The sequence below is a fragment of the Amphimedon queenslandica genome, unplaced genomic scaffold (genome assembly GCF_000090795.2).
Source record: "Amphimedon queenslandica unplaced genomic scaffold, v1.1 AMPQUscaffold_13378, whole genome shotgun sequence".
NCBI classification, from domain to species: Eukaryota; Metazoa; Porifera; class Demospongiae; order Haplosclerida; family Niphatidae; genus Amphimedon; species Amphimedon queenslandica.
The window spans coordinates 188145-198831 of NW_003546386.1; the positions used below are offsets into that span (position 1 = coordinate 188145).

At 34.2% G+C, this 10687-nt stretch overlaps 2 long non-coding RNA genes and 1 pseudogene across 2 annotated transcripts in view; 1 reads left to right on the forward strand and 2 right to left on the reverse strand.

Moving 5' to 3' along the window:
• LOC109582534 (uncharacterized) overlaps positions 1-815 on the reverse strand; it is a 1360-nt gene extending 545 nt beyond the window's left edge. Inside the window, exon 1 of the long non-coding RNA XR_002185132.1 lies at positions 522-815. This is a non-coding gene — a long non-coding RNA (uncharacterized LOC109582534). The remainder of the gene's footprint in view (positions 1-521) is intronic.
• A 3235-nt stretch (positions 816-4050) lies between these two features.
• LOC105312936 (DNA-directed RNA polymerase I subunit RPA1-like) overlaps positions 4051-10687 on the reverse strand; it is a 12775-nt pseudogene continuing 6138 nt past the window's right edge.
• Positions 8282-8763, forward strand: LOC109582533 (uncharacterized). The gene is made up of 2 exons (XR_002185131.1): positions 8282-8371; positions 8514-8763. It is a non-coding gene; the product is annotated as an uncharacterized LOC109582533 (long non-coding RNA).

A 10687-nucleotide genomic window follows, 5' to 3' on the forward strand; every position in this document is an offset into this window, starting at 1 on the left:
CATATGACACATACATGACAACCACATGACATAGAGAGTCCTAGTTAGATGGCAACCTGGGCAAGCCTGAGCAAGCCCAAGCTGTCATCCCTCACATAAACCACAGTTGCACAAATTAGTCTAAGGTCAAACCACAATACATTATTAATACACAATACATACACCACTAATAATCCATAATACACATACAACTAATAATTCAAATGATAATGATACACATATACAACCAATAAGTAGTAACACATACCTATATAATAAAGAATAATAATCAATAGTTTTTAATCCATCACAAGAAAATAAAATATTTGTTGCTTGAACAAATTTTCACTGCATGTATAATAGTCCACAAACAGATGTACATGTTCAATCATATACTGACAGCACTCCTCCTAGGAGTACTGAGAGTATCTGCTTACCTTATACATGCATGGTATGAGAATTATTTTTTAAATTAATCCACTAGTATTATAATGTAAACACTAAACAATGCACATGTAAACAACAGTACAACACAAAGGTACCTAATTCAAGAGATGATTTGTCCTTTTCTGCTTGCTCAAGGAGAGTGGTAGCATCATTAAGTTGTTGAGTAAGTGTTGCCTTTTCTTGAAGAAGCTGTTGCTGCTCTTTGTCTCCATCTTGCTGTATCTGCTCTTTCTCTTTTGTTTTTCTTTGAAGCTGTTCCTCATAAAATTCTCTCTTTCTAATTGAAGACGATCTTGAAATATTTGAAGCTGTTTTTCTGTTTCTAAATTCTCCCAATCACCCAGTATCCTTCTTCTTAGTTGATCTTGATACTGGTCCAGAGGTATTACACTAGTAGACCAATCATTATCATTAGTATATCCTATACAGTAACAAAATAGTACAGATTACAGTCATCTAAACCATTTTATTTTATAGCTAAAAAATTGGAGTAAACTTTTGGCGAATTCGGCATATTAAGGTCTGTTTGCCGAAAATTCAATTCTCCAATTTGATAGGGCTTTGTAGCAGCATGCAAATTTTGTATGCTACCCTCTAAACCTGTTTTAGAGTCGATTTGCTAAAATTTGAGGATTCAAATTTTTTAGTTGTACAGTATATTAAATGCAATTTTAAATGATTATCATTGCATATTCAATGTACCATAGTAAGTAATATTTATACTTCATGAGCCATGTGGTATACTTACTGAGTTCAGTAACTGCTGTATCAGTGTAATGTGTATCTCCTCCAAACTCTATTATCCAGTTAGTTGTTGGAGTTATACTCCACACTGATAGAGAATGCCAGAATCTATTAGTGACATCCACTGGTAAATTAATCTATCAAAATTACAACATCTTGCTAAAATTGTAACTGTTTTATTCAAATGCAATATAAAATATTATTAATATTACACAATATAATTCAGTGAAGTGTGTATCAATTTTTATTAAAGTATTCTAGCTGTTTTCAGTTTGTGTTGTATTTTGTCATACGAGTTTGTGTGTACACATAGCATATGTACGTGAATTCATAATACCTGTGAATTCCAGCAATCATCAGTTTTCACCAAGTAATACAACATTGGTGAGATGCAAGTTTACATTTAAGCTAATTATTGTGTTTTTAACCACAATTTAAAGGGGAAATTTAAGCAAATTGTTCAGTGTAACTTTTGGTGTTTAATTGGCAGGTTTTAATTTAGCAAATTTTGTGAAAGCATAAAAACATACCAGTTTTTTCCATTTCCTTTTTTCAATGTTCAGTAACCAGCCATCATAGGTACACCATCCACCCACCACAAGTAAATATGCTCCTGAACTAGTGGTAATCAGTACACTGGAATGACCCAATCTTTCCTTAGGCCATTGTACTGATCCTTCAGGATTAGGTACTTCTAATATATCCTGCATAAATAATTGTTGATAGTGATCTAATATAACTTAAGAATATCTTTGTCCTTATAGTAGATGCATAAAAATTTTATATAAGATGATATAATACAAAGGGTTATGTCACAACCTATTCTATAAAAAATATCCATTTATATTAATGACACAAAGTTCTTGTGTACATGATGATGTACTAGCTCATCAAGCAAATTATTAATCACATGACATTCAATATTTCCATTAATTAATTAAATTTAACCAATATGTTAGCTCACCACTGATAACTTTGTGAAATTATCACATACAGTTTATTACTCCATCTATTATCAGTAGAGCCTCCAAACATTAACACAGTGTCATTGGTAATTGTTGTTAGAGTGAAGTCATCAATAAGAGGTGGTCTGTCTCCAGTAACATCAGGGGATATCCATTGATCTATTACAAATATTCATGTGCACTAACTTGTACAGTGCATTAATGACACACATGTATACATGCATGCATACACATCATGCATAGACACACATCACTATCACACGACATCATTATATATATATTCACTCTGTTTCACCCTAGTTCTCTTAAAGGGAAACAGACATCCAAATTAAGTTTTTTTATTTTATGGTCTTAATATGATTGCCTGACGATTTTAATAATGTGTTCCAACTTCCATAGTCTAAAAAATTTTATTCACCGAGATATGAGCCTTCAAAAATGCCCTTTTTGCTTCTTGCAGTGTTACTTCCTGTCGGTGGGTGTGGCTAAAGCGTGACGTCATAGTAGGAATGTTTGCAGATAACTTCATTCCTTTATAGGAGAAAATGATCCTTTATTTTTATGCCTTATAATATAATAGCACTAATTTCAAGATAGGAATTATTAGCTTTCATTATTCTAAGCATGCAAATCTAAGAAAAGACTCAAAATAAGCAAGCAAGAAGATTTACCTAATTGTGATATTATGACTGTTTCTTGCGGTTACAAGCTTAGAGTAATGAAAGCTAATAATCCCTATTTTGAAATTAGTGCTATTATATTATAAGGCATAAAAATAAAGGATCATTTTCTCCTATAAAGGAATGCAAACATTCCTACTATGACGTCACGTTTAGCCACACCCACCGACAGGAAGTAACACTGCAAGAAGCAAAAAGGGCATTTTTGAAGGCTCATATCTCAGTGAATAAAATTTTTTAGACTATGGAAGTTGGAACACATTATTAAAATGGTCAAGCAATCATATTAAAACCATAAAATAAAAAAACTTAATTTGGATGTCTGTTTCCTTTTAAATTACTCTGTAAGATCTAATCACAAAGGCAATCTTTCTCAAATCACATGTAATTCTTCTACTTTTTATACCAAAATTTATTTTATATAGGCTCTGCAGTTAATCAATGGATTAATTTTCCCTCTTCTTCTCTGAAGCTCACTCCCTCTCTTGTATCTTCAATTCAAAATAGACCATCACTTATGGACTACTTCCTTATTGTTATTACTTATTTAATATCTTACAATTAGCTATGCCGTGGATACTTATTACAATTAGCTGTATGTACTATAGTAGGTAAGCACATGCACAGTCATGCATAAATAACATTAAATAAATACCAATAAGTAAATAACAATAAATAAATAACAATACATAAATAACAATAAATAAATAACATGAACCCACATACACACACACTCATGTCACATTAGCTTATGTATACAGATACATGTACATATACAAACATCACACACACATAGATACATGATAATATTCACACACACATAACATGCACATTATAGATACACATCACATACACACGTCATGCATTCATAAATTCTCACATACAATATATGCACTATCAGACATGAACACATCATAATGTATGTATTAGTATACACACACTCACGTATCATATAGACACATGTAACCATCACACACAAAACACATGACACACAGAGACACACTAACAAGCATGCTTAATTACTAACATATGTACATTAATACAAATTACTCAGTATTATTCAGTACTTTATATTCATCATTATTTTTATTTTAGGAGAATGGACTTTGCCAACTGTTACTAGAGACAGACTGCCTCCTATTTCTCACTTCCCTTCTCACAAACATTATGATTATACGGCAACATTAATTAAACATTAATTTGTTATTTTATGCTTTTTGTAAAAAACAATTTTGTTTCAAGTTTCAACTGACATTTGCTAAAAACTTGTATTAAAAATAAACAATTTCATAATTAAATATAATTAATCTTAATTTAAACAATTTTTTCTTAGCATCAGTTCATTGTGTGGTGTTTCATTTGATTTCAAAGAGCCTCTAACCTCATGTGAACCATTCTCAGGTATCTCTTCATCTTCTTGGGTCAGCTACCACAATTCAGTCTGTTTCTGCTCTGTGATAACCTAAAAGAAGAGACAGAAACTCTACACCATGTGCAAGGTCAAAAGGACTCCAAACTCACCATTTACAGCTCCAACCACATCTTGATGATTTCATACCCACCGGGCAAGAAAATAAGACTCGATAGCATCAAAGTATCTATGATAGCATCGAGTAAAGACTCTGTATGAGCATAGATAGTAGACAGGAAAGATGGATTCGAAACACAGTATAGCAGTTAACTTACAAAAACAAAAGCAGTCATGTCTCAGTACTGTCCACCATTTTGGAGAAGTGTGCATTAATGACAAAAATCTAGACGTTTCACAATTCATCCTTCCTGTCTATAGTCTACTATGACTATCTATGGTCTGAGATGCGTGAACCTGTAACTAAGGGTGTCCTGATTATTCCGGAATAATAGGTAGCTATATACATAGGTGGGTCAGTAGCCAAACTCTACTAAATAGCAGCAAGTGCAGCATTTTTGAAATTTTTTAATGTCTTAGTTAGTTGTAATTCTATATTCTTGAAGAAAACTCAGATTCTGAAACTGATATGAAGAGTTATATTCTGCAGTCTCTGCTGATTAAATAGCTTCTCAGACTTACCAATTTTCATTTTTACTGTAGTATGGTCATGAATAAAGTGAGAAAAATAGGAGAGAGTAAAAGAACAAGAAGCAAATTTTTTAGAATTTCAGAATAGAATTATAAGGCAAAAATTAGCATATCTGGACACTTCTATCTGTAACATACAATAGAGCAGGGCAGTTAATTCATTAATTAATTGTGATTATAGTTAACATTATTTAACTAGATCTACTTATGGGAATTTTGTTGTTTGACACAAAACTCTAACAGTCGTATATCTATGGACACACATTTATGTTCATGATTTAATAGAGCATGTCTTATAATTCAATTAAATCCCGGAGGTTACATAGCTAGTCTTTCTTTTCATGTTGTATAGAATATGAAGGAATGATGATGATCCCATGTCTGCAGCTGAAGCCAATATCACTCCATTGTCAACAGTCACCTTGAGATATGGTCCCATCAATATAGCCCATCCATGATAGCATCCAATGTTCATGACCTTTGCACCTTGCTCAACAGTGATTGCTCCTATGCTGGACAATGGTTGACAAAACCTACAGCACAAAGAACAAGCTCTCTTCTCACCACAAGTAGCTTCATAATAAAGATTCTCTCCATCTGTGTACAACAGGCCTGGAGCTTTGTTTTGATATCTTGTATAGCCCCTTACTGATATGAATCTACTAACTTTGAGATGAGCAGTGATGGTAGGATCATCTAATATAGGAGCCTGTCTACAACAGCAGCAACCCATAAATCATGGATGTGAGCAGGTGTTTATGTATTTTATTCAAGTAGATGATATAGCTAAAAGTCAATGACTAAGCTAGTTTTATAAGCATGATAGTGTTATTGAAGGTGTGGTTTGTGTTGGAATGATGCTCAAAATTGTATTTATTGCCATGAATGGTGGGAGCTCCCCTAGTTCAAGGTGCAAACAATAATGCATGCAAACATATCTAGATCTATGTTTATATCTGCACTTGCACCTTGGACATTATAGATGTCACATTATAACCAGGGGCAGATCTAGGGGGGGGCCTGGGGGGGCCAGGCCCCCTCAAAAATTTTTCTGGTCAAGTATAAAATTAGTTTTATCTATGTAAGCTGTGAAACAGCTGCAGTACTTGACTGTGTAAACAATATGTAAACCACAAAGAGGGTCATTTAAGTGGCCTAAACTTCAAAATTTTGGCTTCCCAAATGAAATCCTCCAGGCTTAGTTGACTACACCCACTAATTATTCCACTCATATCATTATGGCCCCCCAAAAATTCAATCCTAGATCCGCCCCTGATTATAACGTTATAACTATTATAATACTGCATGCATAGCTTCTTTTGCATGTGGTATGGTTTGTAAGAAGACTATATAGGCTAAACTGGCTGGATCCAACTTACCCAAGAATGATTATTGGGGCGAGTATGAGCAAGCCCACGCAAGTGAGTAGCTCCTCACTCTATATGTAAGTATGTACGTACGCATGTCTCCAGTCACACCATGCATGTATCCAGCTTTATACTAATATACCACCAGCTTTATACTTTATACCCAAGCGTTTATACTTCAAATGCCTAGAGTAGGTCCCTTTATGCTCTAAGTAAACCTGAAAATAATTATTATCCATACTGTACTTAAGCCAGATTTTAAAGAAAATTTATAAATAATTCACAAAATACTATTAACTCACTATTAGATCATAGTTGACCATAATTCCTTCTAAATGTTCTACGAGACATCTCTGAATACCTACTGCGACTTGTTTTCACAGCAGTATCTACAAGGCCCTATGAAGAAAAGAATTATTAAGGGGTCCGAGACACACACAGAAATTCAATGAACCTCATGGAGGAAGAACTCTGGGGGTCTTACGCTAGTTAGAAACCGACCATCAACAAAACCACCTACAGGATAGGGAAACAAAAATTAGCATGATCATTAATTACGTTTAATTCAGTAGCAATATACATGTACATGTATGCATATGTATACATGTACATGTACAGTATATTGCTACCAAGCTATGTACATGCACACTACACTGACCTGATCTAGGAGTGGTATCGTAAGGAAGGAATGTAGGTAGGGACCATTCTGATAGCATTATTGGTGGGCATCAACCTTCTAACTCTATTTGACCCAAAAGACATGATATTTGCATGCAGTTGACCTTTGGAGAGAGAGAAAGTGACAATAACCCATGTGTATGGATATAAAATAATGCTAAGCCAGTATGAAGTGAGTAAATAACTTTATAGCACAATCATACATGTACATGTACATTTATGTTATGATTTATGTGCATACTTGTAGTACATGTATGTATGATCATGTACTTACAGTAGAGCCTTTAGCTCCAGCTTGTACCATTAGCTGTAGAGAATTACTGGGAAATGGTTTATGTAAACCAACAGGAATACAAGCACTGGACATAAGAGAGAGGGAGAGAGAAAGTAATAATAAAAGGAAAGATCAAGAGAGAACGGAAGTAGGTACATGTACAAATCACTAAAAACCGGATGGAATGAATACATTACATGTACTCTTGCTTTACACTTGTCTTTGGACTGATCTTAATCTTTGAGATAAGATTCAGCTTGTCCTGACCAGCTGGAATGAGATTCAACAATAGTGATGATATAACCTGTGAGTAGAGAAAAGGAAAAAACATGGTATATTTACATTATAAATCGTCAATGTACGGTGTACAATGTACATACATGTATACTGTATAGCGAGAAATTTTGGAGGGACAATTTTGGGGATTGGCGAATGGCCACATGCAATTGAGCATGCAAATAATGGCTCTAAAGGGAAGACTTTTATTTTGGCAAATGGCTATCAAAATGCCAAATTTGCCAAATTTAATCAACTCCCTCCAAAATTTCCTGCTATACAATACATGAAATTTTGTACCTGTTTTCCTGTCCAGAGTTCCTTTGGTTTACATATACATGTAGCAGGAGGCAAGACTTTAAAAGGAGATGTGAAATCAGGCAAAGCAACCATCAAAAGATTCTGATAGTCCCCTCTAACAATACACACACCAAATAACAGACTATAACACATTAACACATTAACACATTACTCACTTATCAAAGAACCTGTCCCTCAGTGTTAGCAGTACACCTGATACAACATGATCCTGAATGAGGCCACTTAGTGGAGTACCATCCTTAGGAACTAAGTACTGGTTCTGTGTGGATACTGAGAAAGAGAATAAGAGGACAGTACACAAAAGGTTAGTTAAGTAAGGCAATACAGTACATCCTCTATTATCCGAACACCGGTTATCCCAGGGATATAATAGACTAACGTAACCGGGATTGGCAACGGGATCACGTGAGCGCATCATTTGTGTATAAAAACTTTTTGCAGTCTCTGTTATGATTTTCAAGATGGCGGCTGTCAATCTCTCGAGTATGAAGTTGCTCTTTTTTCTTTTAAAAATGTATTTAGCTTTATGAAAAATCTACTGCAAAGTTATAATGGCGGATTCAAGGTTCTGATAGGTTATTGTAAGTTAATATTTGTTTAAATTGTTTAAATCTTCAATTTATGGCTAAAATTCCATTTGTGTACCTCTGTAGCCCAAATATTTGTTTCAATGAATGTGTTTTTGTCATGAAATGTTGCTTCTTAATTTATTACATTGTTTAGGCAACTTCTCTTGTTTCTCCAGAGTGTTCTTCAGGAAATATTCAAGAAAAACCAGTTTGCCATGGTATGACTTTTGCGTACCTCTCAGCGGAATAGACTACATTCTATTGCTATGAAACTGCTATATGAGACCTTTTACATGTTTTTACATTGTTTAAAGTTGTTTTTGAATTTTCCTTGTTGCTGTTTTTTAGTTATAACAATTTAGATTCAGCCATTTTGCTAAGATGCCATTGATTGCTGCCATTAATTTTAATGAATAATAACAGAGTCTGATAATTACCGTATTTCCTTAAATAAAAGCCCGGGCGTCTATTTCCTAAAATGGTATTTGGACCTCAAAAAATATATAAAAAGTAAAAAAAACTTAGGCCCAGAGCGGGGTTTGAACCTGTGACCGCATGCTTTTGACTTCTGGAACTTCAGGCATTATCCACTAGACTACTCAGTCATTCCTGGTCTAGTGTTGCGTATTTATAGTTAAATTGTATTGCTACCCTGGCGTTTATTCAAATGCGGCTTCTATTTAAGGATTTACGGTAACTTCCGGTCCGTAACCAATCCCGGTTATGTTAGTCTATTATATCCCTGGTTATCCGAACCCTTGTTAATCAGAATGCATGGCTGTCTCTAATGCGCATGCTCAGACTAGTTAATTTATTAATAACCGGTTAAAATGGCTACTGGAGCATGAGTTTAACGAGAGGAAGCCCATTAAAGAGAAGCCTGAGATGCTTTGCGAGTTAGAGAAAGGAAAGTCATGCACATTTATTCTTCAAGAAAAAGACAGGATAGGTCAGTCTACTGCATTCTGCGCTGTATTTCACTTATCCGGACTATTCAGCTATCTGAACATTTCTCCAAATAAAAGTGCACCAAGGTGTTCGGATAATGGAGGATGTACTGTACTGTCATACTGATACACATGTATAATAATGCAAGAAAATTTTCCATGGACAATGCTTGCCACTCATATACTGTAGCACAATTGTATGTACATGTACATGTATGTGCTAATTTTGTATGCTTTAACTTGTTACACACAAACAGGAAAAAAGGATCATAATTACGGTATACACATGTACATGTACATATTTACCAATGCTATAAGCTTCAGATCTTGCCAGCTCTCCTTGAGGGAAATGAGCATTCATTTCGCCTCCATCAAAATCAGCATTGTACGTCTTACAGTTAGCATAATGTAACCTTAACGTCTTCTCTCCTGATAATACTCTAGCCTGGGGAGGAGAAACAGAGAGAGAGCAAAAAAGTACATTTCAAGGATGATAAAGTGCTCTTTTCAAGAAATTTGTATTAAATACATGTAGATGTACATGTGCATGTTCATGTATATTTAACCTTATGAGCCATGATACTTGGTTTGTGTAGAGAGGGTTGCCTATTCAATAGTAATATGTCACTGTTCTTCAAATGACGATAAACCTATTAGAAAAATTAATAAAAGTCGCCACAAAATGTATTTCAATACAGTTTAGATTTTTAATGAATTTTTCAAGTTGATTGAAAATTGGGCCAATGACCAAAGGCTATTAGCCTTCGGTCTTTGCTCAAATTCCGTCAAAAATGGTCAGGAGAAAATTCTAAATTCTTACGATTTTTCTGATACATATACATGTTTTTATGTTGTGTGAAAAAATTGGGCTGATTCCGACCAAGTTTAAATTTTAATAAATTTTTAAAGTTCTCAAAAATTGGGCCTTTGAACTTAAGGCCTCCATACACTAGGCAACATGTAGTTCTTCATTTTAATAATTTTCCTGATACATGTACATACACAAATGTATACATGTTCTTACTTTGTGAGCTGATTCCAATCAAGTTTGGATTTTTTATGAAATTTTAAAGTTCTTCCAAATGCCATTTACTGTATTGCTGTTTAGCTCACTTAGCATGCTTTGTGAGAAACCCTCGCCCAAGCTACAGTATGTACATGTACCATAGAGCTAGAATCTTTTGTGGCCCAAAATGTTTGCAAATTTTGCATTTTATCCAAGCTTCACAAAAATTAAATCCAAAAAAATCAATCAACTGGCCAGAAGCAGAAAATTACATAAAATAAAGCCACAAAATCAATTTTTGGATGAAGTCATAAAGATTTTTTGGGCCATGAAAATTTCTCACTACATGATAACAAGAGTAAATGATAGTTAGAG